Source organism: Vicugna pacos, chromosome 3, assembly GCF_048564905.1.
Source record: "Vicugna pacos chromosome 3, VicPac4, whole genome shotgun sequence".
Taxonomy (NCBI): domain Eukaryota; kingdom Metazoa; phylum Chordata; class Mammalia; order Artiodactyla; family Camelidae; genus Vicugna; species Vicugna pacos.
The window spans coordinates 79,667,965-79,694,347 of NC_132989.1; the positions used below are offsets into that span (position 1 = coordinate 79,667,965).

Genomic DNA, 26,383 nt, shown 5'->3' on the forward strand with positions numbered 1-26,383 from the left:
GAAGCTAAGTACCCAAACTCTGAGTCAATAAATGGCAATCGCAGACATAGATCATATAGCTTGATCATCTCACATCAGATGCAAGATTCTCATAAATTATAAAACATGTTAGGCGATTAATTCTAATTTGAGGCCGTAACTTGATTATCTTCTGGGTGAAAGGAGGAAATGGCTTTGGGTAGGAGAAGTGGTCCCACATTTCTCGATATGTTGGTGCCCCCCAAGTGAAATGGGAGGGTGGAACTGCCATTATGTGGTGGATTTGGGGCTGAATCCAGATAATTCAAGAGAAAAAGATATGGGAGTCCTTAAATATCAGCCCCCAAAGGCTTTGAGAAACTGTAGTTAAGCCTTTCTAATTTGGATGATTTGGGAATAAAAGTCAGTTTGAAGTAGGGAAAATTTGAATTACAAACTGTTTTGAAAGACATCCACTTGTGTCTTTTTTCAAGTATAAAGAAATGGAAAACTAATGGATAGGAGAGTGGGGCCAAATACATGTCCATCCAAGTCTGCTCAGTTATCCTAATTATTGTTTGCATGCAAATGATACTACTCTAAAACAATTCATTCTTATAATGGCTCTACTGTTTGCCCTCCAATAAAAAATATTAATTTATTTAGAAAGTCTTTCTTATTGTTCAGAAGACAATTTCAGCCATATTGAGGAATATATACCCTCAATTTTTGATGTGTTTGTACAGGTAGGAGCCACCAGGAGGCCAAAACATCTGCCCCCATGGTCTCCATGGTCATTGTTCCGTGTGCACTGGTCAGAGGCTGCACAGCTTCTGGAAGAATTCACCTCTATCCACTAGTCTGGATAACAAAGCTAGGTACTGATTTACTGAAAAAAAAAAAGCCTCATAATTATCAGAATCTTTTTTGCACTGTATATTGTTTTCTCACCTGCTGAGTCAGTCGGCAGTTGCAGTTCTAGGCAACAAGGTCAAGTAGATAAAGCTCTGATTGATTAGCTTTATCTTTTCAGTTTTTGCTGCCCTGATGGCCCTTCATTCCCCTCTGCATTCTGTCTGCTTTCTCTCGAGCAAGTTCACAGCAAGACTTCAAGCCCACCAAGGGCAAAGCTCGTGAGCATTTACTCAACTCTGTAGTCAGATGGTCCTGTAGAGTGTCTGGGACATAGTAATGCCTTAGTACATGATCACTTGCAGGAGTGAATCAATGCATCCGTTAGCTGGTAGGGCTAATAAACAAATTCACATTAAGCAGTACATGCTGATGCTAGATTCATGTGTTGAGCATTGTAATAGGAAATAATCCCGTGGGAATTAATTCTGTTTTGGATTTTAGACACTAGAACAGGTAGGTCAATGCCTTCACTCTGGGTGTGTGATTGCCAACTCTGCTCACCTAGGTACAAACTTGCTCTAAAAATAATAACAGCAGCAACCACTGCTGCTTATTATTAATGTTACCGAGTAAGGGCTCGTGTGCCTGTGCATAGAAAGCCAAACTCTGACAGTGGGTATTTGCAGCAAAGTAAGTTTATTTGCAGGGCGCCAAGCAAGGAAAACTGGCGGCTTATGTTCAAAAAACCTGAATTCCGTGATTGCTTTCAGGCAAGGGGTTTTAAAGACAGTGTTAGGAGAGAGTATCGTAGGGGATGCTTGATCAGCTTGTGGACCTTCTTCTGACTAGTTGATGGTGAGGTAACAGGGTGATGTTTACAGAATCTCAGCCTTCTGGTTTCAACTAGTTTACCAGAGTCTACTGCTTGTGATCAGCATGTAATCCACATCCTCCACTTGGGTAGGGGTCTTAGTTTCTAGAGAACAACTCAAAGATATGCCTCAGACTGTGATCTGTATCCCTTCAGGAGGAACCAGGAATCCTATTACTCTATCATTCTAATCATTAACTGCTTGAGCCTGCTCTTTGGAACTCAGGGAAGGCCTAGGAGACTAAAGACTTTTCCCCCCTACAAACAGGAAATGGGGGACACAGAGGAGATTTTGTATCCAAGAGGGCCCCTCAGGGTCCTGCTTGGTTTCAATCTCGCCTTTTCTTTGATACTCCTCAGTCCTGAGGGGAACAGGGGCAGGACAAAAAAGGGAATAAAGTTTTGAATAGAGAGATTAATCATAAACTCAGCAGGGGAACTCAGTTTTAGGGGGACTCAGTTTCATTAAGCACATACTATCTGCCAAATGGTAATGTACCAGTACTTTATTTTATGTGATCATCACAGTAAATATTTGAAGTGGTTATTATCTTTCACTTATAAACAGGGAAACGGATGCTGAGGAAAGCCAGGTACTTGCCCAAGGCCACATAATGAATAAGTGGGGTTTAAAGAACCAAGTTCTGACTGGTTCTAAATCAGTGTTCTTTCCACATCACTACTCTACCTATTCTTTCTATAATTGGAACTTGATAAATGTTTGTTCAAGTGAGCATACCTTCAGCCTGTTCCATTTGAAATCCCAAATGAAATCCCAAATATTCTAATTCTATGATAGTCATTATCATCAACTGCCATCTATTGAGCACCTGTTACAAGCAAGACCCTGAGTGCTTCTAAAACAGGCAGGTGTGCATGTTGACATCATAACCCACTGCTGTCCTGGAAATCTGGATTCCATGCAGTTTCTTTCTTCTCTGTGAATGTTATTCATTAAGTGTATAATACTTTTCATATGAATAAATTTGAAAATTAGAAACCAGTTCTTTTTCAGCTCACATTCAGGTGTGATTATTGTGGTTATACACTATGGTTCTTGCTATCAAAGAATTTGCAGTTCACTTCGAGACATGGTACTTATATTTATAAATAAATAAACACAAAGTAAATGCATTTATGACATATCCAAATTAGGGGTGCAAACAGTATATACCATCAGAGTTCAGGAAAGGGAGTGCTTAATGGACTAGAGCAATTGGAGAGGGTTTTCAGGGTGGAAACGCCTCTGAGCTGGGTCTGCGAGATGGGGAGGCTTGAATAAATGTGGAAAAAGGGCAGAGTGATGATAGGGATGCAGCTGTAACAAAAGACAGTGAGCAGTTCTTGTTCCAACATCTGCATCCACTGGACAGTTTCTACATAATTTTGGCTGCAGACTAGACCACAGGGGCTTTTATATGCTGATCCTTGGTGCCTCAAATTCCCTTTGAGGTTAAACATGTAAACTGTTGTATATTTGATTTATAAAAAGGAAATAGTTTTTCTCAGTCAGTGGAATCCACAATTGCAGGAGACTGGAGAAGTAAATGCTATAGCTAGCTATATCGGAGGCCTGGATAGAATTTTCACTAATAATAAATTAGCAAGAATACATCAGTATAAGGAGAATTAAAGGTCATTCTTTGAGCTGCAACTATTATGAGAATGTACTTTTTGATCAGTTTTCTACCTGTCTAAGTATCTGGAATATTTACCAAAATGTTTGTATTTTTAAAAGAATTGCCTCTATTCTCCATTTTGCTATGTCTGTGGGGACCTGGCCTGAAATGAATGCATTAAAGTGGATCTCCCAGGTTTTTATTCTGTTTTAAATGAAGTATCTTCTATTGAGCAGGATAATGCAGGATGTCATGTGTTTGGCTATTGATAATGGAGAAGTTTTCCTGAGAGTTTCAGGGCCAATTATTTGAGTCCAGTGTTTCTGAATGTTTACTCTATAGAGCATTAATCTTATGACATACTTCACAACAAATGGGTTCCATGCTCAATTAAGTTTGGGAAATGTCCTTTGCTTGTAAATTTGCAATGCACAGTAGCATATGCACAGGCTTCTGCTAAGTCCTTCTGTAGAGAAGCCTCTTAAACTTTGCTTAACTCAGTGTTTCTTTAAGTTTTTTGACTACAAACCATCCCTATTTCCTCCTCCACTTTTTACACTCAAGGATTAGGAGTTGGGAAGATGAAAACCATGCTAGCAATTTTAATGGAGAAAATGTAATATAATAAATTGGTAATAGATGTTGCAGGACTGAAAAAAAAAACATGTCAGAGAACACTGGTATATCTCAGAGATAATAACTTCAAGAGGGGAAGAGCTTGGAATTATCAGAACCTAGACATTTGGAGGAGGAATGCGATAGAGCCAGGACTGCATCTGTGAGGAGGGCTGTAACCCAGCTGCTGGTTTAGTTCAGGACCGGAAGGCAGAGCTTCTGATACTCAGGAGCTCAGATAAAGGGGGCTTTAGGAAGCTGGGCTTCTGCCACTGTTGCTGCTGAGCAGGGTGTGATGAGGCTGGCTCTGAGTGTGGAAAGAAGCTGAACAACAAAAACAACTACTGCTAGAAACAACTCCTGCTGCCTGGGGTGAAGGGTCGCAGGTGGAGCAAGCCAACAGGAACAGCAGCAGACAGACAGGAATGAGCATGTCCCTTCTCCCTCCCTCTGCCTTACAGGTTCTCCACTGGCAGCATTCTCCATTGGCAGGATCTAACATGGAGCTAGCTGACGAAGGAGAAATGTGGCTTGCAGAGTCCCTACTTCAGTATAGAAAAGTGAGGGTGGAACTCAAATAACGGTAACAATAATACATATAATAATATATATTATATAGAATAATATGATGGCTTAGTAATTGTCACAGCCCCTTCCTTTAGCTACTCAGTATCTACATACATCCTCCTACACATATTTGAACTCTCATACAGCAAGAATAACAAGATGCAAATATCCTTCCTATGAATAAAGATGTTCCCACTCTCCCAAAAGGGGGTGCACAAAGTCCTGACAATCATTGTCTCCACTTCTGAGAATTGTTAATTATTCTTCAAATTCAGTCATGGACCCATCAGAATATTTTGTAACTAAAGAGTAAATTATATAGTTATACACCACCAATAATATTTATATAAAAGCATAAAGGGAAAGAAGTAGAAAGGGGCAAATAAGTTTTCTTGGAAAGATTAAAAAAATTGTTGGAAAGTTTGCTAGGAAATATTACAACTGTTAAACTTTCTTCAGGGTTAATTTAGACATCAAGCTTCTAGATCTTATTTGAGCCCAGTTATTCACAGGATGGAGTGGAGATCTGCCAATTAAGCTGGGTAGATAACTGCTATACAAAATTTATTTAGACAACGGTTTTTGGCCTCATCCTAATCATAGTTGTTTTAGGTGGAATTTTCCGATTATTGATTAAGTGCACTTAAAATCTAAACTACATCACAGTTGTAAAGTTTTCTCATCAATGACTGATTCTGAGCCCCAGGCGAGAGATTTCCATTGGCGGCACTATTGATACTATTGATATGGATAACTCTGACATCAGACTTTGCAAAATGGCAGCTTTTGCACTCATCTACATGTCACAGTGTGGTTTCTAACATCATCATCGGCAGCAGCTTTTAAAAATGTGAAGCAGGACCTTTGCAAGCACACCCTAGATTCCCACAGCATCCTTACTTTCTTTGGGGGACTAACAGATGCTTCAGCTTGTTTAACCAGAGGGCTAGCAGCCAAGGAAGTAAGGAGAAAAGATATAAGGAGATCATAGAGCTTGGTTTCAGCTACCACTGGTAGCTCTCCAGCCCCTTGGAGAGTAATTTGCATCTTAATGCAACTCACCTGAGAGGAAGTTCCTGCCTTTAAAATCGGTCTCAAGGATTGTACCGAGCCCCCTTTCTCAATACATATAGAGTAAACAGCACACAGCTCTCGGTGCTGGCAGTTTCCAGGGTCACAAATCGCAGCCTGAGACCTACATACTGTCCTCTGGAGACCGATGTAAAGTTTCAGGTACAGTCAGGTAATCTCATCGGTTGTATGAAATTTCTGTCAAGGGCTATAGGTTCTAAAACAATGATGGCTTTTAGGTCTTTAGGATAAGAGTGTGGCGCCCCCCCCTCCAAAAAAAGGTGGTAGAGCCTCTAAAACAGGCAGTTTATCTGAAAGGTTGTCTGAGGATTTTGTGCCTACATAGCAGCTAAAATGAATGAGTTTTTGGGAAGGGAGGCAAGAGGACACAGGTGCTTCAGCACACATAGAGGTTGGATCTGACTTAGCGCTTTTCCCACCAGTTGGTTCAGAATTTCTAGAGGTGTGTTTTCAATTCCCTTCCCCTGGCTTGGCAAGTCCTGATCTGAGTTTAGAAGCTTCATGTTCTGGGGGAGTTTCTAGCTCTTTGCTTCCAGTGTAATCTCGGGTCCCCTGATCTTCCCTGGCTTTGATTGGTACCCACTGAGGACCCAGCTTGAGGGACCAGTGCTTGGGGTAGTCTGTTGTCATCTGGGATAGGGTGTCCACTGCCTGAAGTTATCTGTCTCCTAACTTCTTGCTTCAGTCTCACAGAACTAGGGGGATGCTTGCTTAGTAAATAGCCAATGTGGCATGTGTTTTAGCCTCCTGTCCCAGGATTCTATTTCTGTCATTTTTAGACTTCAGTGCAGGGATTGTATGTATCACAGCCAACAACCCTTGTCCAAAATCTGTAATGGAATTAAACCCGAGTTAGAGGTGGAGTGTTTAGCATCATATCTGCCACATAATAGGTGCTTGCTTAGTAAGTATTGCTACTGCAGGACACAGACTAGCCGTGGCAAATGGCTAACAATCTAGAGTAACCAGAACAGTCTGCGACCCACCAGACTCTCATCATAGCTTGTAGCTGGTGGCCAGGGGTTGTTTGGACAGAAGTTCTACGTTACAGATCTCTTTTGACTTTCCTACCATAGATGATTCATCACGAGTTCTTGTCATCATTGAGCCACTTTATCAGCCACCACAGCAAAATGTGTTTGGTCCTCTCACACTTTTATGTTCCTGAAGATTTCAGGCTGGCTGAACAACCTGAAGAAATAAAAAGTACGTTGCTTTTTTTTGAAACTGATTTTGGAGAACTATTTCAGGCTTCATTCACTGATCATAAGTCCTTTTGGAGTTACCCAGTACTTTGGCCATGTTCATAAAAGAAACTTATGGAAAGAAATGACATACCCACCTGCTCAGTCATTCAGCTCACGAGTCTTCTTTCCCTCTGCTTTTTAGTCTGTTTTCACAGCTGTTGAATTAACAATGTATTGAGCATCCACTGAATGCTTGGCCTTGTGCTAGACATTGGAAATGCAGTGATGAACTGGACAAAGTCCCTACCTAGTTGGGGGAAACAGACAATAAATGGTCATGTATAGTGGTGAGGAATATAAACTAAATCAACAGGGTGAGGTGACAGAGTGATTGTTGGGGATGGGCATAACTTCTGATATGGTGACAGGAAACTCTTCTGAGGAGTGAAACCTGAGGTGAGATCTGGAGCACGAGAAGGAACCAGCCACGTGAGGATCCACGGATGAATGTGTCTGCCAGGGGGAAACAATCGCAAAGTCACCTCCCACCCAGCAGGCTCCACAACACATATAAGAAACTCTTCTGTAAGTCCGTGTGAGAAGGATGGATGGGAGAAGGCTGGGAAATAGCCTCTGGTCACCTGTGAATGTCTGAGGATGTAACTGGTGATTCTTACAGATGGATGTGCTTTAAGTGCTCTATATACAGGCTGGGGACTGGGTGATTTTCTTGAAATTTCCCCCCATAGTCAAATTTTTCAAGAACTAAAAATAACAAATTGGCAATCTACCCACACATGTTCTTTTGTAGCATCCAAGGACACTACCATAGCATGATGGATAATATTATGAGCTGTCTCGGTTATTTGATGAGTTGTGTTATAAAAGTGAAGCGAAGTTTCATCTTGGTGAAATGCTTAGCAGAGGAAGCAGTATTTCCAGTTTGACTATGTAGCTACATTTTTTCCCCCTGTTTTTCAGTTCTGGCTTTTTTCTGCATACACGGTTAAGTACAAACAGCATGCCCTCTCAGAAAGGACGTGGACCCCTGCTTGCTTGTGACTGCTGTGTGAGAGGGAGGGTTAGCGGGGAGGGGTTCTGACAGCCATTTCTTTTTTTCTTAATATATTTTTATTGAAGTACAGTCAGTTTACAGTGTTGTGTCAGTTTCTGGTGTACAGCACAATACTTCAGTCACGTAGGAACATACATACATTTGTTCTCATGTTCTTCTTTACCATAGTTTACTACAAGATACTGTATACGGCTCCCTGGGCCATACAGTATAAACTTGTTTATCTATTTTACATATGTCAGTTAGTATCTGCAAATTTTGAACTCCCAATTTATCCCTTTCCACCTCGTTGTCCCCTGGTAACCATAAGTTTGTTTTCTATGTCTGTGAGTCTGTTTCTATTTTGTAAACAAGTTCGTTTGTCCTTTTTTTTCTCTAGATTCCACGTATAAGTGATACCAAGTGGTACTTTTTTTTTCTGACTTACTTAGAATGACATTCTCCATGTTCATCCGTGTTGCTGCAAACGGCATTATTTTATTTTTATGGCTGAGTAGTATTCCATTGTATAAATATACCACAACTTCTTTATCCAGTCATCTATCAATGGACATTTAGGTTGTTTCCATGTCTTGGCTATTGTAAATAGTGCTGACAGCCGTTACTTAATCTCAGCACACAGGCTAGTATGAGGAATGGATATTTATGGGACTTTATGTGGCTGGTGGAAAGAGATCCCACAACAGCTACCTTCCCCTTCGCCCCCATCTCTACCCCATGAGGTCTCAGAAACATAGATTAAAAGGCCAGGTAAATGCATGATCTTTTTTACTCTTAAGGTGTTCAACCCTAACTGTTACAGTCCCCTGGAGACCTGGACTCAACCACATGGTAGCTTCTTACTTGTTTCTCATTGCATTTTATTTCTATTCAGCTGTGACTAGGCTATGCTTCTTGTCCACTTGCTAAGGCTGGAGGCAGGCCCTTCTTGGTTTAGAACACTTCAGGTAGGCTGTGGTCTGCTTCGTGCTCTCTTCCTCAGGCCCAAACCCAACCCTGTGTAGTTTTAACTCTGTTGGTGAGAAAGTTCCAAGCAATAGGGGGAGAAAACATTTCTATCTAAGTGCCAGCGTGGAGCTAGTCTAATTTGCTCAGCCTGTGCCTCTTCTGGTGGACAACTCCCAAGTGGCAGAACCTCACCACCCCAGGAGAGATGGATTCACCCTGATGCTAACTCAGTTGGAGCTTCAGTGCTCTTCAGTTGCATGAACTTTTTCTAAATAAATATTCACTGTTGTATCTAATTTCAAATTTGAAAATTTTAACTCTTTTTCCTAAGGTGTGCTCCCCGAATCGTGTAAGATTTAAATTCCGCAGAGCTGGGGCCTGCTCCTGGATACCAGTGGGGCTGCCACAGGAAGCCTGAAGGCCAGTCTTTTGAAAACATGCAGGAACTGAGAGAAGGAGTGGGCTATGGGTATAAAATTAAAACATCTGCACTATCAAGGCCAGGGTCCAGGTAATCCACCTTTAGGATCCTTCAAAACCGCAGCATAAGGAAAGATGAAGAGCTGCAAAAATAGTACAGAGAACTTCTGTATATCTTCCACCCAGATTCCCCCATTGTTAACATTCTACAGCATTTGCCTTCACATTCTCTTTCTCTCTCTTCACACACACACATACAGTCTCTCTCTCTCTCTCTCTTTCTCTCTCTCTCTTTCTTGTTTCCCCTTATCCATTCAAGAATGGGTAGCAGATAAATGACCCACTACCCCTAAACACTTCAGTAACATAAGCCTATAGCTAATTTTTTCCCATTTGGAGAAAGTCTGTCTGAGAATAAAACCAACACAAAGGAGATGGAGCTGGAGACATGGAGAAATTGATCCTGGTGACTTTGAGTTAGTCCTTGATCAATTATTACCCAAAGCCAGTGACCCCTGGACTTTCCAGTTACTTGAGCCAATCAAACTTTTTTTTGTTTTAGTCACAGTTGATATGTCTCTGTTCAGGTATCTTGACTGTCAAATTAATTACAAATCATAGTCCATTTACTCTTTGATCCATAGAGGTGACCCAGGTTTGATTCAAAAGTCACATATCCTGATGAAACATACCTTGCTGTGTGATTTACTTATTTATATTCTTAAAAGAAGAGATTTTCATACGGCCTCCCTTTTATATTGATCTTTCTGTCTTTTCGTATGTGATTCCCCCTTTCTTTTTTGAGCTGCCACATTCTGACAGGGTCTCATATATCCACTGTATCAGTGTAAGGGACAAAATAAAAAATTTATGTCATCCACATGACAGACCTGAAAAACTAGCCTCTCATTTAAATATTGCAAAAAATTGAGTTATATGCTACATAAGTGACAGGAGAATGGGGCTCTTAATCTATGTGAAAGGAAATTGGATTCAAGTTGTTTTATCTCTTGCAGATGTTCAACATTATTTTTGTCAGCTAGTAGTTAAGTTGAAGAGAGACATCTTTCTCAGAATAGAAACATGAAATAATAATGTCCTCCAGCATCATCTCATCATGTTAAGCCATTAGATGGATGATATCCTGATGTGAAAAGATGCAAATGATACTGAGTTTTGAAGTATTTGTTGGGAGTGAAGGAGAGGCTGGAGTTTTGTTCTACAGTATACTGCTTCTGCATGAAAAAGATAAGGAATCCCAGAGAGTCTTTGTTTAAAAAAAAAAAAAAGTCCAGGGAAGGGGAGGGAGTCTAGGCCACAGTTTTCTAAGAGATTTATTTTGGAGAGAAATCCAGTAAAGATTTGGGTTTAAAATGTCCCTGCAGAAAGCTGGCACTAGCATGGGTGAGGACCCAATGTCCTTGGAGACCAAGCCAAGAGTGTATTGTTTAGATTTGCTCTGATTTTCATCACAACACGAGGGGTACAAGGCTTCCTGGGGCGAGTTTGGCAAGGGTGTGCTGTGGCCTCTCACCTTCTTCACCCTCTTCAGTAAGTGCTCTGGTTTCTCTCTCCCAACATATGTCTGTTTATCATGCTCTGTGGCTCTCAGTTCTCATCCCTGAGCTATTACATGCCTTCAGTCTACAAATCCAGCCCTATGCTGAGTTAATCCAGACGAGTGGGAAAGATACCTTAGCAGCCCAGACCACTGAGATCTAGGATTAGATGTGCTGCTTGAGACATGCTAGCTGGGGGGCTGGAGAGACTTTATAGAGTGCCCTTGAGCTCTGGAATGGTGGCTTCCCCCATGGAGCGGGCTGCTGTCTGATCCTGCCTATCTGACGCTGTTCTGCATAAACTAGGACTGGAATCCCAACCAACTTGGCTGTGGCCATGAGGCCTCAGGGGAGAGTGATAGATTATGCTTGCTCTGCCAGCCTCCACAGCCGTCCGCAGAGGACCAGGCGTATTTCTGGGTCGACTTCTTTAGGCCCCAGGCTGCCTTGTCCAGCCTCCCCTTGACTCCCTGCTTCTCTCCATCTTTCTGTGTTGCTGATGTGTCAGCATTTCACATATCCGATTAATGACAGTTCTGACACGTGCCTCAGGACTTTGGATCCTCCCTGGACTACACATAAACATTAGAACATAATTAACCCATGAGTGAACTACCTTCTACTTTCATCCTAACTCCTATTATTCATTAATATGTTCTTAAATGTTACCATGGCTTGATTTGGAATTTTATTATAAATGGCATTTATAATAATAATAATGATAATAACAATTTAACTTATAGACTGATTCTGTGGTAGTAGCTTTACATTCATTATTTAATTCAAACATGCAGGAAGGTATTTATTTCATCAGTTTTCAGGTGAGGAAAGAGTCCTTAAGAGGCTAACTTCTCTCAGATCATATAGAATTGAAATTCTCATCCATGTCTGTTTGATGTTAAAGTTCATGTTTTTAACCATGATACAATCCTGACTCACACACCTGGCATGTGATTTATAACTTTTTAATAATAATTTTCAGTATGAAGGCAATCTATAAGTTGTTGGGTTTCTATTTTTTTTACAGGAAGAAATGGGGGCAGGAAGTGGGAATGGGAACAAAAGAGATTGTTTACTTAAATTTTATTGTATAGTGGCAATTATAGAAAGACCTTAAAAAATACAAGAACAGCTCATGTATTATCTACTGCATGTGTTCTTGTGCACCCCCCCACCCCTCATAGGTTTATACATACACATGCTGTTTTTGAGGGTTTATTATATACTGAGTGCTTTTCATAAATTATCTACTGTCTTAGACTCAGGTTTCCAGAAAGCAGAGCAGAGCCTGAGGCAAAGAATGAAGCACTGATAATTTATTATGAGATACAAGCCCAGGACAGTGAAAGTGAGCAAAAGGTAAAGTGAGGCAAGAGAAGATGCAAAGTGACTGCACTGACTAGGGCTTTGTAAGGAGCATGGAGACACAGGGCATCCTGCTTAACAGGATTGTCCACAAAGCTATGTGGGGCTTTTCTGGAAAGACTATAGAGCAGTTGGTTGGAGAGCAGAAGTTAGGGCAGTTTATTTTCCCGTATTCCTCCTATCTGTGTTTTTCCACTGGTTAAGATTTGTCCAGTTGAGACTTAATTTCCTCACACTTCAGCAGCTGTCAAATGCAACATCCCAGGTCTTGGGGTGTTGTGTTTCATTCAAATCCAGAAATGGCAGAAGGACTGAGCAACTCTGGGCATGTGGCTGATTGGCCCAACTGTGTGGAGGTAGTCAAGGAGGGGGCTCTCCCAGGGCAAGTAGATGGTTCGTCCTCCATGGGAAGCTAGCAGGCAGAGCCTGTCTATGAAGGCACATAACATCTGTGGTTGATGTATCTACTTATAATTCAAAACAACTCTGAGAAGTGAGTACTGTATTTCTCACTTCACAACTGGAGAAATAGGCTAACTTGCCCCAGATCTCATAACAGTGAGCAGTCAAGCCAGAGTGCAACTTCAAATCAGTTTACTTTCAAATTCTATGCTCTGTCCAGTATGATGCTTAGATTTTCCTGCATGCTTTCATTTAATTAAAAGTAATAACAAAGTTCTTGTGGAAAATACTGTAAATATAAAGAGCAAAATAATCTTCCATAATCTATAAACCCCCAAAGTAATCATTTAAAAATCTTTTTAGGCTTTCTATGATGTTTTTATCTTGTAGTTTTTCTGTATTATTCTTACATAGCTGAGATGATAATGCAAATACTGTGCTTTAGGCCCTTGTTATTGATCAGCATATCAAAAGTAGCATCCTCTGTCAACATAACCATTTACAATTCCATAAAACGACCTGGATATAGCAACAATGTGCTTTGGAAGAAGTAGGTCTATGATCCACTATCTCCTGTTACTGGTGTGAGGGAGTATGTTCCTGGGTAAGAAAGATGGCAAGTAAACTGGTCTGATCTTGTAAATACTAATTTACAGACTAATTTACTAATGACAGACCTCCCAAAAAACTAAATGATTTTGTGGGCAGAAGAGTCCTTATCCATGGAATGCTTTTAGCAGAACGTACTTTAGCGTCTGTGATTTCTTAGGTAAACAAACCTAGAATCTGCAGACTTATGGGGCATGACTCTGGAAAATGTCATGTAAACTATGTAAATATCTGAGAATAAAATGGAGATGTTTCAGATGTTTCTTGAACTAAGTAGCTCCTTCTGGGTACGCAAGGTGGCTGCGTATCTTAGAGAACTCATCTACTATTTTGGACCAGAGCACCTCGGATACAGGAAGAAGGCCCAGGGAATTGTGAGAGGAGTTGTGAACCTCTCCCTGTTGTACCTGTGCCTCTTCATTACTTGCATCTTTGAAATTATTAGTAAAGCTTGGTACTAGTAAGATCTCCTATGTGGGAGTCTTATTTGACAACGGATCTTTGTTGTGTCGTACTGTCTCAATTCATAATTATTTCCTCACTGATGACATTTTAATCATGTAATAATGTTTTGTAACTTTAAATACTACTGTAATACACAACTCTGATCAAATCATTGTATATGTTTTATATAACTTCTTTTGAATGATTCTAAGAGAAGGACTTTGCTAGTCTGTACTTCTTAATAGTCATGATAGGGAAGCCTCTGCAAGAATCTATTGTTATACCTCTTGTTCTTGCTACTGCAAGGAGAAAAAGAAGGATCAAGGGGAAAAGAGGGGAAGGGAAGAAAGAAGTAGGAGTAGAAGGAATCATCACCAGACTCTCCCGTGAGCCTGGGACCTTTCTTCACTCTTGGTAATCGTTCCTGCTGAAATCCTTCCATTCCTAGTTCTTGCCCACAAACCCCACTCCTGCTCCATATTCTGGTCTCCTGGAGGGCCCAACTAAGCTCTCCTAGATTCCTCTTATATTGATTACCTCCTGACCCAGCAACTGGATAAACCTCAAGCAGCTAGGTGTTTGAGCAGGGAAGATGCATTCCTGGCATTCCAGATTGGTGCTGGTGGTTTCATAGCACATAGCACTCTTAATCTGAGCAAGGTTCATAGAGAGAATTTCTTTGGGGAGAGGGTCAATGAATTTAGAGGGCAAAATTTCACCGTTATATTCACTAATCTCTAATCAAAAAAAAAAAGCTCTGCTTCTGTAAAAGATGGCCAGTTGAAGCAAGTTGCAGTGGTGTGAGCTTTCCTTTACTAAGAACTGTGTGGGGGTTTCTCTGATAATTTGTTTTACTATCATTTAATAAAAATGAGCTCTTGTTCCCTTTATTCACATTTTTCCTATGGGGAGGAGTAGCATCTGATGTAGGAGAACACTCCTCTGGGGATCAGTTAGTCTGGGTACTAACCTTTGCTCTGGTTGTTGGTAAAATGGAGGGTTGCACTTGGCGGTCTTCATCCCTTTTACTTTGCTTTCTAGATATTTTTGAATGTTAGGTAAGAAATGCCATTCAATGAATTAAATGTTTCATGTCTAGTGAGAAAGTTATAAATAATATCATCTCCCCCTTCACAGTTACAGTGCATTGATGAGGTGGAAAACTGACCATGGGAACCTTGGCATATAATCCTTCCTCCTCCGTGCTCTGCAACTTTTCTAGAGTGTACTTCTAGGTAGTACAAGCTTGCCATGGAAAAATTTCACCTAGCCAGTTTCTTACAAGTGAGGGGAAGTCAGAGGTACGGGTGGAGAGGGAGGCCTGGGGAATGCTTTGACTGTGATAGCCAATGTTAAGCAACTACCCTTAAAGTAGTCTGCAGAGGGTTCTGGTGTGGTTGTCTTCTAAGCCTGGCCCAGGGATACTGCTCTCAATCCTCCCATCTCAGGCGTGGTGACTGAGCTGCACTGTGGGCAAAGAGCAATGTCCATTCCTAAAAATTCCTTGAGGTAACTCTTTGATTTCACACTTTTTTTTATTCTTAAAAAAGAGGAGTTAAAACATCAGGTGAAGATAGTTTGCTGTGTTGCTGAGATACGTTAGGGATGGAGAGGGAACACTAAAACTCATGAGCTAAAGTCATTGTTCTCACTGCCTTCATTCTTCTCCTGTGTTATGTACCTTGACTTTTAAGTTACTCACCCACAAATAGAGTTCTCAGCGGTCTCTTTCAAAACCTTCAATGAATGTTCCAACTTCCAAATTGAGGAACGATCCCAAAGGTGAGGTGAAGAAGAGAGCAATGCCCAATAGAAGTTCCTGTTGGCCTAAAGCTGAGGGGAGAAGTGCCCCAAGGCATGGGAAATAAAGACTGACTCATACCACATTTTTCAGCAAAATTACATGTGATTTTTTTATCATAAAATCATTCAGAGATTCGAAGCTAATCAGAGTGAAGCTCTATGGATAGACTCTGCCAAAATAATAATGATGATGAAGGTGATGATAAGAATGGAGTCGGGAAGAGAGAAGAAATTGTTTAAAAGTTGATTTAAAAATATACCACCGAGTAATTGTCCATAGAACTGGAGAAAGTGCACAGAGAAGTTGTCCCTACGGTCTCAAAGTGGTTGCCTGTAACAAAAATTACAGTTGGAGAAAAAGCCTTCAAAAAAGCAATAGAAAGTTTCAGAGAAAAATGGCAAGATGGGAAATGAACTAAAGACATGGAAATGGAAGAGGAAAAACAACACAAAGAATAAATGTGACTGTAAACATATAGTGGCAAGTTTGACAACATTACCCAATGGAAAAGAACAAAGACATAAAAGAGATTATAGATAAAGTACTAGATATGGAAGAAAAAGGCGATCCACTATATACTAATTTGACATTTCTGAGAAAGAAAATAGAACAGATGGAACAGAAATGATTTCAATAATATAAAAGAAAACAATTTCCTTCAGGAAAAGCTTGAATCAGCACACTGAAGCATGATCCAGTAAAGATTGGCACAACACAGCAAACACCCAGCCATATCCTTAAAAAGTTACTGAATACGAGATAAAGGAAGATTTATATGGGCGTCAAGAAAAGAAATTAAGTCACAAAGGAGGGGAAAGTCTGGCTGACTTCAGACTTCATAGCAAGAGTCAATGCCAAAAGATGGTGAAGGAATGCCAACAGAATGTTACTAAATAATTTATTAACCATGCAAGTTCAAGTCTAAAGGCAGCAAATAATCTCAATAATGCAAGTAGTTAGACAATACAGCAAATAGGAGTCCTTGGAAAAAATAAATCCAGTAGATCAGGAGATGATTCAGAAAAAATGTAATTGGTTCATTGAATAGGTTGAATTTGAAATATACAAATATAAAAAAATCTTTCTTCACATTCTCCAAAGTCTTTAAACCATCCTAGTCCAATCTTCCTTTCTTGCTCTTTAACAATGTCTTGATCTGATCCCATCATTTTCCTGGTAGTTTTAAGTATTCAAAATCCAGTAAAGTTTCTTCTATCTCTTATTCAATTTAACTCACATTTGCTTTCCATGCCAAAGTTGGGCACCTGTGGCAGATGATGGGTACCAAAATATGCCTCTTTGGCATATGAATTATTTTGAGCTAAGTGCCAACCGAGAACCATCACACTTAGGAAAAGCTCTTTACTTCCCTCCAATTCCCTAAAAATAGAGCACAAATTTTCCCTTTGTAGAGGAAAGTTACATTTATGAAGGAAATTTCCATCTGTAAAGACGTCTGTACCAGGAAGAGATCTACTCCTAGAGACAACTTTTATCGCCTGAGACAGTCCTGGGCTGTGCATAACTAAAACTGTTTTTTAATTTTTTTTCTCTTGTTAATCTGTCTTTAATCAATTTTATTTTGGGCTCCAGCCATTGAACCTAAGAGGGAAGAGGAAAAGTGACTTTTCTCCACTATGCAGAGATCCTTCCTCCTACTCTCCTCTCCCCTGCTTACACCCTCTTTCTTCTGAGTCCTCTTCTGTTGTGTTGTGTTGAGAAGGAGAGATGGGGGAAAAGGGGTAAACATCACTTAGGTGGTGCCTTTGGGTGTTTTTCAGGTTATTATTGCCTCCGATTCATTCTGTGTGAGAGAGGTCCAAATGCTGGTGTTCTCAAAAGGGTATGTGTGAGTTCTGGGGGGTTCTTCAAGAAACTCTTCCCTCCGAGACAAATGGCTGGTGCTCTGTCAAGATCTCTTGACTCCAGCGGAGTTCTTACTGAGATAGGGGGGAAGGGGACAAGGCACAACCACTGAAAGAGTGACACAGCAATTGCAGACAGGACAAATTGACTAGAACCAAGACTGTGGAAGATTCGCCTTCCAGTAGACCTTGAGCCTCACAGCACACCCACAAGTGCCATGACAGTTCCTAGGCTGACTATAAAAGATCAAGGCGGGGGCGTTTCCTGGAAATCCTTGCCCTTTCCCCAAAGTAGTTGGAATAATCCTCCTACTCATTAGCGTATGAAATTACGCAGCCTGTAAAACCTAACTCCACACCTCATGGCTGCTCTCTCTCTTGCCTTCTGAGATGGCCCGCACTCTGTCTATGGAGTGTGTATCTCTCTAAATAAACTTGCTTTTACTTTACTATGCTTTACTCTTTAATTCTTTCCTGTGTGAGACAAGAACCTGTTCTCCTACAACATTCCCTCTGCTAGTCTACTCTACAGCCTCCAGTGGTGCAGGAGGAGAGTCCGGCTTATCTGCTCTGTCCCTTGTCCACACTGAAATAGAACGACATGAACACCAGCAACAGGCCAACAACGCATGTGTCTGCGTTGTTGAAGAATGTCTTTGGGGTTTCTTGAAAGGCGCTTTCTGTGCTGAAGAGGGCAGGTCAGTCCTACCTTAACCTCATTGTTCTTATTCTCCTCCATTTTTAAGAGCAAACACACACACAGAAATCATGCCTCTGAGTATGTGTTCTTTAATAAAACCTCTCTTCCCCCATTACCTGCCATTCCGGTGAGGATCTGTTTTTTCCAGGGGACTATCTCACTGTCTGCTTCATTTCGCTGGTTCTGATCTGTCCTTTGCACACATGATGGAGACAGGCCATGGAGTGGAGGGAGGGAAGAGGCCTGTCTCGCACAATTGCTGCCCTCTTTCAAGGAGGAACAAAAGCTCTCTCATTTCCGTACCTCTTGTTTGCACAAAAGTTGCAAAAATTATTTTATGTCTAAAAAATTGCCTTGAATAATTTCCACTGGATACCTCAAACAATAGCCTTTTTCACTTTTAAAAGCACGAGGAAAATAAGTAAATCTCCTTTCTTTATGGGCACCGGAGCCAAGCATATGTGCTCTGTTTGGAGAAAGCCAATGCCTCAAGCTGCAGCATTTCTTTTACCAGCTCTCAGCAAGTGGCCATTTAGGCTTAATTGCTCCTCACAGCACAGTCCAATTAAGAACAGGCATCAGCAGGGTAAGGGCTATTTGTTAATCCATAAAAGGTATGAGAGACAGTACTTGTTTTGCCTGCGGTTTTTATTCACATGTTTGGGTGAAAATCTAAACAGCTGGAACTCTCGGCAAGTGATATGTGTGTATTTAATCTGTTGGTTATGGGCAAGACCAGTTTATGAATGTGTTACATGAAACCCAAACTTTTTCTTTCACACAAAGGAGAACTTTGTCAAGATGTTGCTGAAACCTACTAAGGCATGATACCAAAATTGCAGTGAGGGCAGAGCCAGTTCAGAGGAGAAAACCTGTGAATCCAGGGGGTTTCTCTGCAAACTGAAGATGGCTTTCGACCCAAAAGACCAATTTCCCCATTAAAACACACAATTCTATCAGAACACACTGTGGGTTGTTGTTGTTGTTATTTTGCATTCTTTTTTTTAATACAGTTTTAATTTTTTGAGAATTTGCCTTGTGTATACCATTTCGACGTGGGACAGGATAGGCTGACAAGCAATGGGAGTGTTGGAGTGACAATGGGCCTCTACGATGGAGATAGGCAAACACAGAAAGAAACATGTATATTATGTAGCTGTGAAATATTCTCAGCTAGCTCAAAGGTTTCCACACCTCCTGCTGTACGAAAAAGAATCTGATGAGTGCCAGCCAGGCTAGGGGCTGCCTCCTGGTTTCCTACAAGTCTAGGGGCTTTGATTTCCAGAGAAGGGGAGGGTAGAAAACACAGCTACGTGTCTTGCCTGGTCAGGCTGCTCATGAAACCCTGGGGTCAGGGGACAAGATACATTGTCTAGAAAAGTCAGACTCTAGCAGCATGGGGAGTTGGGGAAGGTAGGAAGAAAAGACAGTTGATACCTTTGTCTTCCTGGAGCAGAGTGAGACTGGACATCAAATATCTTCCATGGTTCACATGTTGGTTGGGCTTTGAAGACAGGCAGACCCATCAATCTGTTTCCTTGTTTCTTCTTCCTCAGTTTCTTTTTTTCTTTAACTCCTGGTTCTCTGGGGATTCCGCTCCATTCATAATGTTTCTGGCCCCTTTGACCTTCCCTCTACAAAAACAGAGAGGAAAGGAAGCCCTGAACAATCGTTCATGTGCCCGGGCTATTCAGCAGTCAACCTGGGTTAGCTAGGGCTGGAGATTTTCTTGTTTTTCAGCTAAATGAAAATCTAATTTTCCCCCTTTGGTTTTGTATGTTTTTAATCACATTGTCAATTATTAACATTACTCTGATGAGTGAGACCTTTCCTGATTTTGGGGCTGTACTTACCATCAAATTAATGATTCTCCTCTGGAAAATGCCCACACTCACCTTCCTTACAGTCTGAATCCTGGTGGGATGCTGGCTGCAGGTAATGATATTTACCCGGCTCATTGAAATGTCACACTTAGGACTGAGCCCTATAAATTATTATTGTGCTTGTGTTATATTGTAAAGATAAAGGTCAGATCAGAGCTCAGATTTATTCACACTCATGATGCATTTCTGAGAGTTAGTAGAAAAATAAACTGTTGAGTCTTTTGGTTAAAAGTTATATACAAGTGTAAGTGATTTTTTTTCCCAAAGAAGGAAAAGAAGTAACCACAGGACCAGTAGTTTTTTTTTTATAAATACAAGGAGAGATGGGCTCATCTAAGGCCTATAAACACTACTTTCAATTTTCTGCACATTTTTTGATGATCCTTTAAAAATAACTGGATAAGGTCAGGGACAAGTTCAGGAAGACCAAGAGAACTATTGAGAATTGACCCCTTGCTAGTGACTGAATAGGTTGCCCCCTCTCTCACAGGACTGAGATGGCCCTCCAATTCCCCATTGAAAGTTGTTTGGTGGCCAGAAAGCCAGTCGTCGTAGCTGAGCAACTTTCCCAGTTGGTCACAAAGCACATGGCCTTTTACCTTGAACTGCAGATTTCCAAAAGTGGGATTGCTAACCAGTACTGGACCCTGCCAGTCCCAAGCCCAAGGAAGCAGGCGGTGAGGAGGGAACGATGGCATGCTGGAGGTGGTCCTCCAGTGTGGACTGAGTCAGCCCTGGGCAGTGAGAAGTGCCTGTGACTGGTGTCTTTGCCGCACCAGCTTTTTAAATAAATCACAGGCTGAGTGTTGTTAGCTGTCAGGGCAACAGCTCTCAGTAGCACTTCATAGGAAGTCCCAGATCATCTACATCAAATGATTTTTCTTCCATAAAATTTGGCTTTTGAGCTTTGAAAGAATCTACTGGGCTCACCCTCATTTTTTCCTCTAACTTACCCTTTTAAGGATTATCTCCAATTGGAGAGTAATGTTTGAAGGGTTTAGTCTTCCAACTATTTGAACAAGAACTGGGGGATTAAGAAAAAAAAAAAAAGAACTGTTAGATAATCTTTTACTTGCCTCTCTTTTTGTGATTCCTCCTCCTGCTTCTATTTCTTACATTTCTCAACTGAATCTCAGTGCTTTTATTTTGTGAATCTCTTTCTTCCTATGTTCTCTTAAAGATTTTTGTTCTGTATTAACTCATTCACAATAATTTCCAGTACAAACTCTAAGTGCTCACTCTTAATGAGGTACTGGACATGGCAAGGAAGGATAATTTGTGTTTGATGTTATTTGAGATATTTGCTAATCTTTATCCTTTTAGTAGGAAGAATAAAAAATATAATCATGTTTTAAAAGCCTTTTAAATAATACAGAAATTAGGGAATAATAAATCCATATTCAAGTCTACCGTATGTTATTATACCCATAAGAGAATGTTACCTTATTTGCTTTCATATTTATTTTTAGTATTTCTTGCTCATCCTTCCCAACATTTTACCAAAAAGAAAAAAAAAAGGGAAGAGGGAGAGAAAAATGTTTATATTACTGTCTCTAATAACAATAGGATAAACAGTTTATCTATCTCTAAGACCTCATTATTACTTTTTCTTTAGTCCTGCTTTAAAAAACACAAAACATTATTTTTGAAAACAGTAATTGCTTCTGCTGACAAGTTTCCCTGAATGGAGTATAGTTTGTCTTTAAGGGAAACAGTCGAGTGATAGGAAGTACAGACAGTCAGCCACCTGGAGGAGTTAACAGAGGGGAGCTAGACTGACCCTCTTCTCTTTCCTAGCCTGCCTATTTCTTTCCTCACTTTGGTTTGTGTTCTTTCTGTTTCCCCCTAGGTGGACTGTTTTTGATCTATCAAAAGGTATATACAGTCCTTTTCCAGGAACATAAGCTATAAGTTGGAGCCACGGCAGTGTTATGATTTCTTTACCCTGGATGCTTAGTTTCCAACCAGAAGCTGGAAGGACCACTAAATGTAAGTCATTTTCAAAACATCTTTCAGCAAACATTTATTTGGTGCCTACTTTTCCAGGCACAGTTCTAAGCATTTGGGAGATATGACTGCACAAAACAAACCCAGATCCTTGTCCTTGTGAGTCTTGGATTCTAGTGGGTGGGAGACAAAAATACATAGTAAATCGAATAAATGAGTTAATTATCCAGCTAGAGGGGAGGAAAAAATTTCTTTTCCTTCTAGCCATCTTAGGTTCATTGGCAAGGGCCCTGTAAATCAGACGTCCAAAAAACAGATTAACAAGAGAAAAAACAGAGGTTTATTAACATGTGCGTTGTAGGTACCTATGGGAGTATTCAGTGAGGAGTAACTCAGAGGAGTGCTTAGATCTTGAGCTTTTAGAGCATCCTAACAAAAGAACAATAATAGGTTTTTGGAGTAGTGATGAGACAAAGGAAAAGGACTTTGAATTTTTAGAGCAGCAAATTGTGGGAAGGTAAATATATGGGGGAACGAATGGAAGATGAGGGCTAGTTAGTAAGGTTTTTTTATGTAGGTTCTTCTGCTGCTGTCTCTGGGCTGATAATTGTGTCTGGTGATTAAACACTGTCCTTCCTGGTAGAGAGGGGAGGAGGGACACCTTTACAAATTTATGTCTTGATTTTAGGAAAATAGGGGGAGGACAGGGAGTTTTTCTTACCTTTGCTTCTTCTCAATTGCCTTCTGCTCAAAATAATCTTTATGCCAAAGTGGTGTACTTGATGTGGCATATTCTGCTACCCTTCACATTCTATTAGAAGATGATGGAAATGAAGACAAAGAGCAAAATGGGGGGATCAGAGGTAGAGGGGTGTTGCAATTTTAAAATTGCAAAGTTAGCTTCATTGAGAAGATGACGTTGGACAAAGACTCCCTTCTCATCTGGATCCCACGAGTGCTCCCAAAATATTAGGAGGGCTGAGTCACACTCAGCTTTGCTGTGGATTATCTTCACATAATGTGGGAGGAGCTGCTGTTTTATACAAAGAAAAGAGTGGAAATGGGCTGCAGTTTGTATTTGTTTCCTCCTGGTGTAGGGAAAATATCAGTGCAGAGAAGAGTCATGCAGGTGAAGACAGATTATGAACTTTGAAACATACTGTAAATGATGTGTTCTCCATTTCTTAGTATAACCTAGATATAACTGTTTTGGTTGATGCCTCATTTCTGGGCCACTAGGTGGTATCCATATAAAACTATAGTTTTAATTTAGAGGTGCCTGTGCAAAAGTATGTTTCAGAGTTCCTTTAAAGAGGTTTTGCTCAGTCCACTTGAGGTTTGTCAATATTTGGGTCTGTACATGTGCACATTTGTGTGCATGTGAATAGAATTGATCTTTTCTTGTTAGTAAAAGATGCTATCTATGTGCAAAGTATTATGCAGCTTTTATTTTATTTTTATAGATACTAATTTGTAATCATTGCCTTATTCAGTTATGTTAGCAATAAGTTTGTAAAGCAGTTCGCACAGCTCAATATCAAAAAAACAACAACCCAATCAAAAAATGGGCAGATCTAAATAGACATTTCTCCAAAGAAGTCATACAGATGGCCAACAGGCACATGAAAAGATGCTCAACATCACTAATTATTTGAGAAATGAAAATCAGTACTACAATGGGGTATCACCTCACACCAGTCAGAATGGCCATCATCAAAAAGTCTACAGATAATAAATGCTAGAGAGGGTGTGAAGAAAAAGGAACCCTCTGACACTGTTGGTGGGGATGTAAACTGGTGCAGCCACTATGGAGAACTGTATGGAGGGTCCTTAAAAACTAAAAATGGAGTTACCATATGAACCAGCAATCCCACTCCTGGACATATATCCAGAGAAAACTCTAATCCAAAAAGGCTTATGCACCCCAGTGTTTGTAGCAGCACTATTTACCATAGCCAAGACATGGGAGCAACCTTAGTGTCCATTGACGGATGACTGGATAAAGAAGCTGTGATACACACACACACACACACACACACACACACAAAACAGGATATTACTCAGCCATAAAAGGGAATGAAATAATGTCATTTGCAGCAACATAGATGGACTTAGAGATTATCATATTGAGTGAAGTAAGTCAGAGAAAGACAAACATCATATGATATCACATATATGTGGAATCTAAAAAAATGATACAAACGAACTTATTTACAAAACAGAGAAAGACTCATAGACGTAGAAAACAAACTTATGGTTACCAGGTGAGAGAGGATGGAGGGAGGAATAAATTGGATGTTTGGGTTTGCTGATACAAACTACTAAGTACAGAATAGATAAACAACAGTGTCCTACTGTATAACACAGGGAACTATATTCAATGGCTTGTAGTAATCTGTAATGAAAAAGAATATGAAAAAGCAGATGTGTATGTATAATTGAATCACTATGCTGTACACCAGAAACTAATACAACATTGTAAATTTAAAAAAATTTTAAAAATACTTTAAAAATCAGAGTTTATAATATTTTTAACCTGTGAAACAATGATTCTACAAGATGCATGTGACATCTAGAGTAAGGCTCCTAAAATTGTTTGGTCGTTCATAGCATTTGTAATTGAGACTGACCATTTAATTTCTTTCTTTGAGGGAACTTGGAGTTTGGTAAGTAATACGTCAGAAATGATTATGGAAAAACGAACGAAGAATGTGTCCCTAAAGAATAAAAAATCTTTGGGAAGTGAAAAGAATCTCCTGAATTTCTGTCCTGTCACATGTTAAACTGAGAGCCATTTAGATGAGATCACACCCTATGTAGTGCTAAGTTGGATATTTTAAGACAGATTGCCCTCCTTTTCTTCTGAATGTGTAGGCAAGAGCACCTACTGTTTTCCAATAAACTTCTTATGTGGTTTGGCTGGGCATGGGGTAGGAGCTCTAGAGAATTTGGAATTGGCTGTTGGTAACTTTTTTTTAAGAATAATAGTACATCTTCTAGGGATCAGGCTGTGTTTTGTTCGGACAGAAACATCCATTGGAGGGAAACGTGGAGCCACATTTTTGCTGGGAGGGAGTTAAGAAGGGGAGGAGGGGACAGTGGGTGTGGAAGGGTATGCTAGCCTAGTGCTTAAAGTTCTGAGCTCACTTCAAGTTTCCAAAGCATCAAATATGAAGGAGAAGTGATCAGAAGCTGCAGAGAGAGAAGCAGGAATTGTGTGGGTCGAATTCTTGCCCACAATGCACCTTTGGCTGTCAGAAACAAGCTTCTCTGCTCAGGCCTCAGATCCTGAACTCTGGGCTAGAATTCCTCCTCCTGCCCTCCTCACAGCGGGACTCTGGTCCAGACCCTCCACACACCAGGTCTCTTTCCATCTGAAAAGTGAAGGTAATACTGTTTGTCTCCAACAAGAAAGGGTGAGAGAATTCTATGCTTTTCAGGGGAAAAGGGTTAACTAATATCTAATTCTAGTCTTATTATTACACATGTACATAAAAATAAAGAATCTTCATAAGATTATGTATTTACAAAGAAAAGTTTAAAAAAATCATATGGGTTGAAGCCCATATACAATAATTCTATATTTTTGCTGTCTCCATCCGAGGCGTAGCTTTTGTACTCTGAGGAAAACATTTAATTAAAATCATTAAAGGGCCAGAAACTATTTAAATTTTTTCCCCCTTTTCTGATGTGTGTGTTATCTTGAGTGATAAAAGTTTAGAGAAAATTGTGGGTCCGACAAACTATTTTTGGCTAGAATGAAGAGTGATGTAAAGTTTTCATTCTGCTTTTCTAAATTTGATGATCTGTGTTTGTCGTAGCCAGACTTAGTGATGATGAAAACAGCAAATTTTTTACTTATGTATTTTCTTACTTACAATATTATTTTCTTTGACTCCTTAATTTTAGAGAGATTTTGGTGCTTATTAGTGCCTCTATCAGAGAAAGGACAGTGATAACAGAAGAAAAGGAAGCAAAGACTTTGCCACATTATTAGCCACTAGTCAGCAAGGGGCAGGGCTCCATATGGGAAGAGTGGAGGTGGCACTGGTGAAGGGAGGCCCTGGTTTCTCTAAAACAGGTTTCCTCACAGATAATTTCTCAGTTGCTCACACCTGGGATCCAGGTTCTTACAGTGAGTGAATGCTGAGTGAATCTGCCAGGCAGCCAACTTCCAAGATGCCTCTCACTGACTCCCATTCCCTGACACTCATGCTCTGTGTAGTCCCCTCTCCTGGAATGACTTGCTTCCAGCCCATAAAATATTGCAGAAGTGTTTCATGACTAGGTTTCAGAGACTGTGACTTCCAGGTGGGCAGTCTCTCTGTTGCCCTCTCGTCTTGCATGCTTCAGTGGAGCAAGCCGCTGTGCTGGAGAGGCCTGGTGTGGCAAGGAACTGAATGTGGTTTCTCTGGCCAGCAGCCAGAGCGGAACTGAGGCCCTCAGTCCAGCAGCCTGTGAGGAACTGAATCCAGCTAAAAACCATGTGAACTTGGAAGTGGATCCTTCCCTAGTTGAGTCTTGAGGTGACTCCATCCCAGCCATGATCTTGAGTGCAGCCTATGAGAAAATCTGAAGCCAAGGACCCAGCTCTGCCA

General features: G+C 40.5%; 1 long non-coding RNA gene across 4 annotated transcripts in view; it reads left to right on the forward strand.

The window, feature by feature from the left end:
* Positions 1–26,383, forward strand: part of LOC140695677 (uncharacterized) — a 108,717-nt gene that overhangs the window by 56,714 nt on the left and 25,620 nt on the right. For 2 of the 4 annotated variants that reach the window (XR_012071438.1, XR_012071437.1), the window contains 2 exons: positions 4,380–4,501; positions 21,688–21,827. This is a non-coding gene — a long non-coding RNA (uncharacterized lncRNA). The remainder of the gene's footprint in view (positions 1–4,379; positions 4,502–21,687; positions 21,828–26,383) is intronic. The other 2 variants (XR_012071436.1, XR_012071439.1) reach the window with 1 other exon arrangement.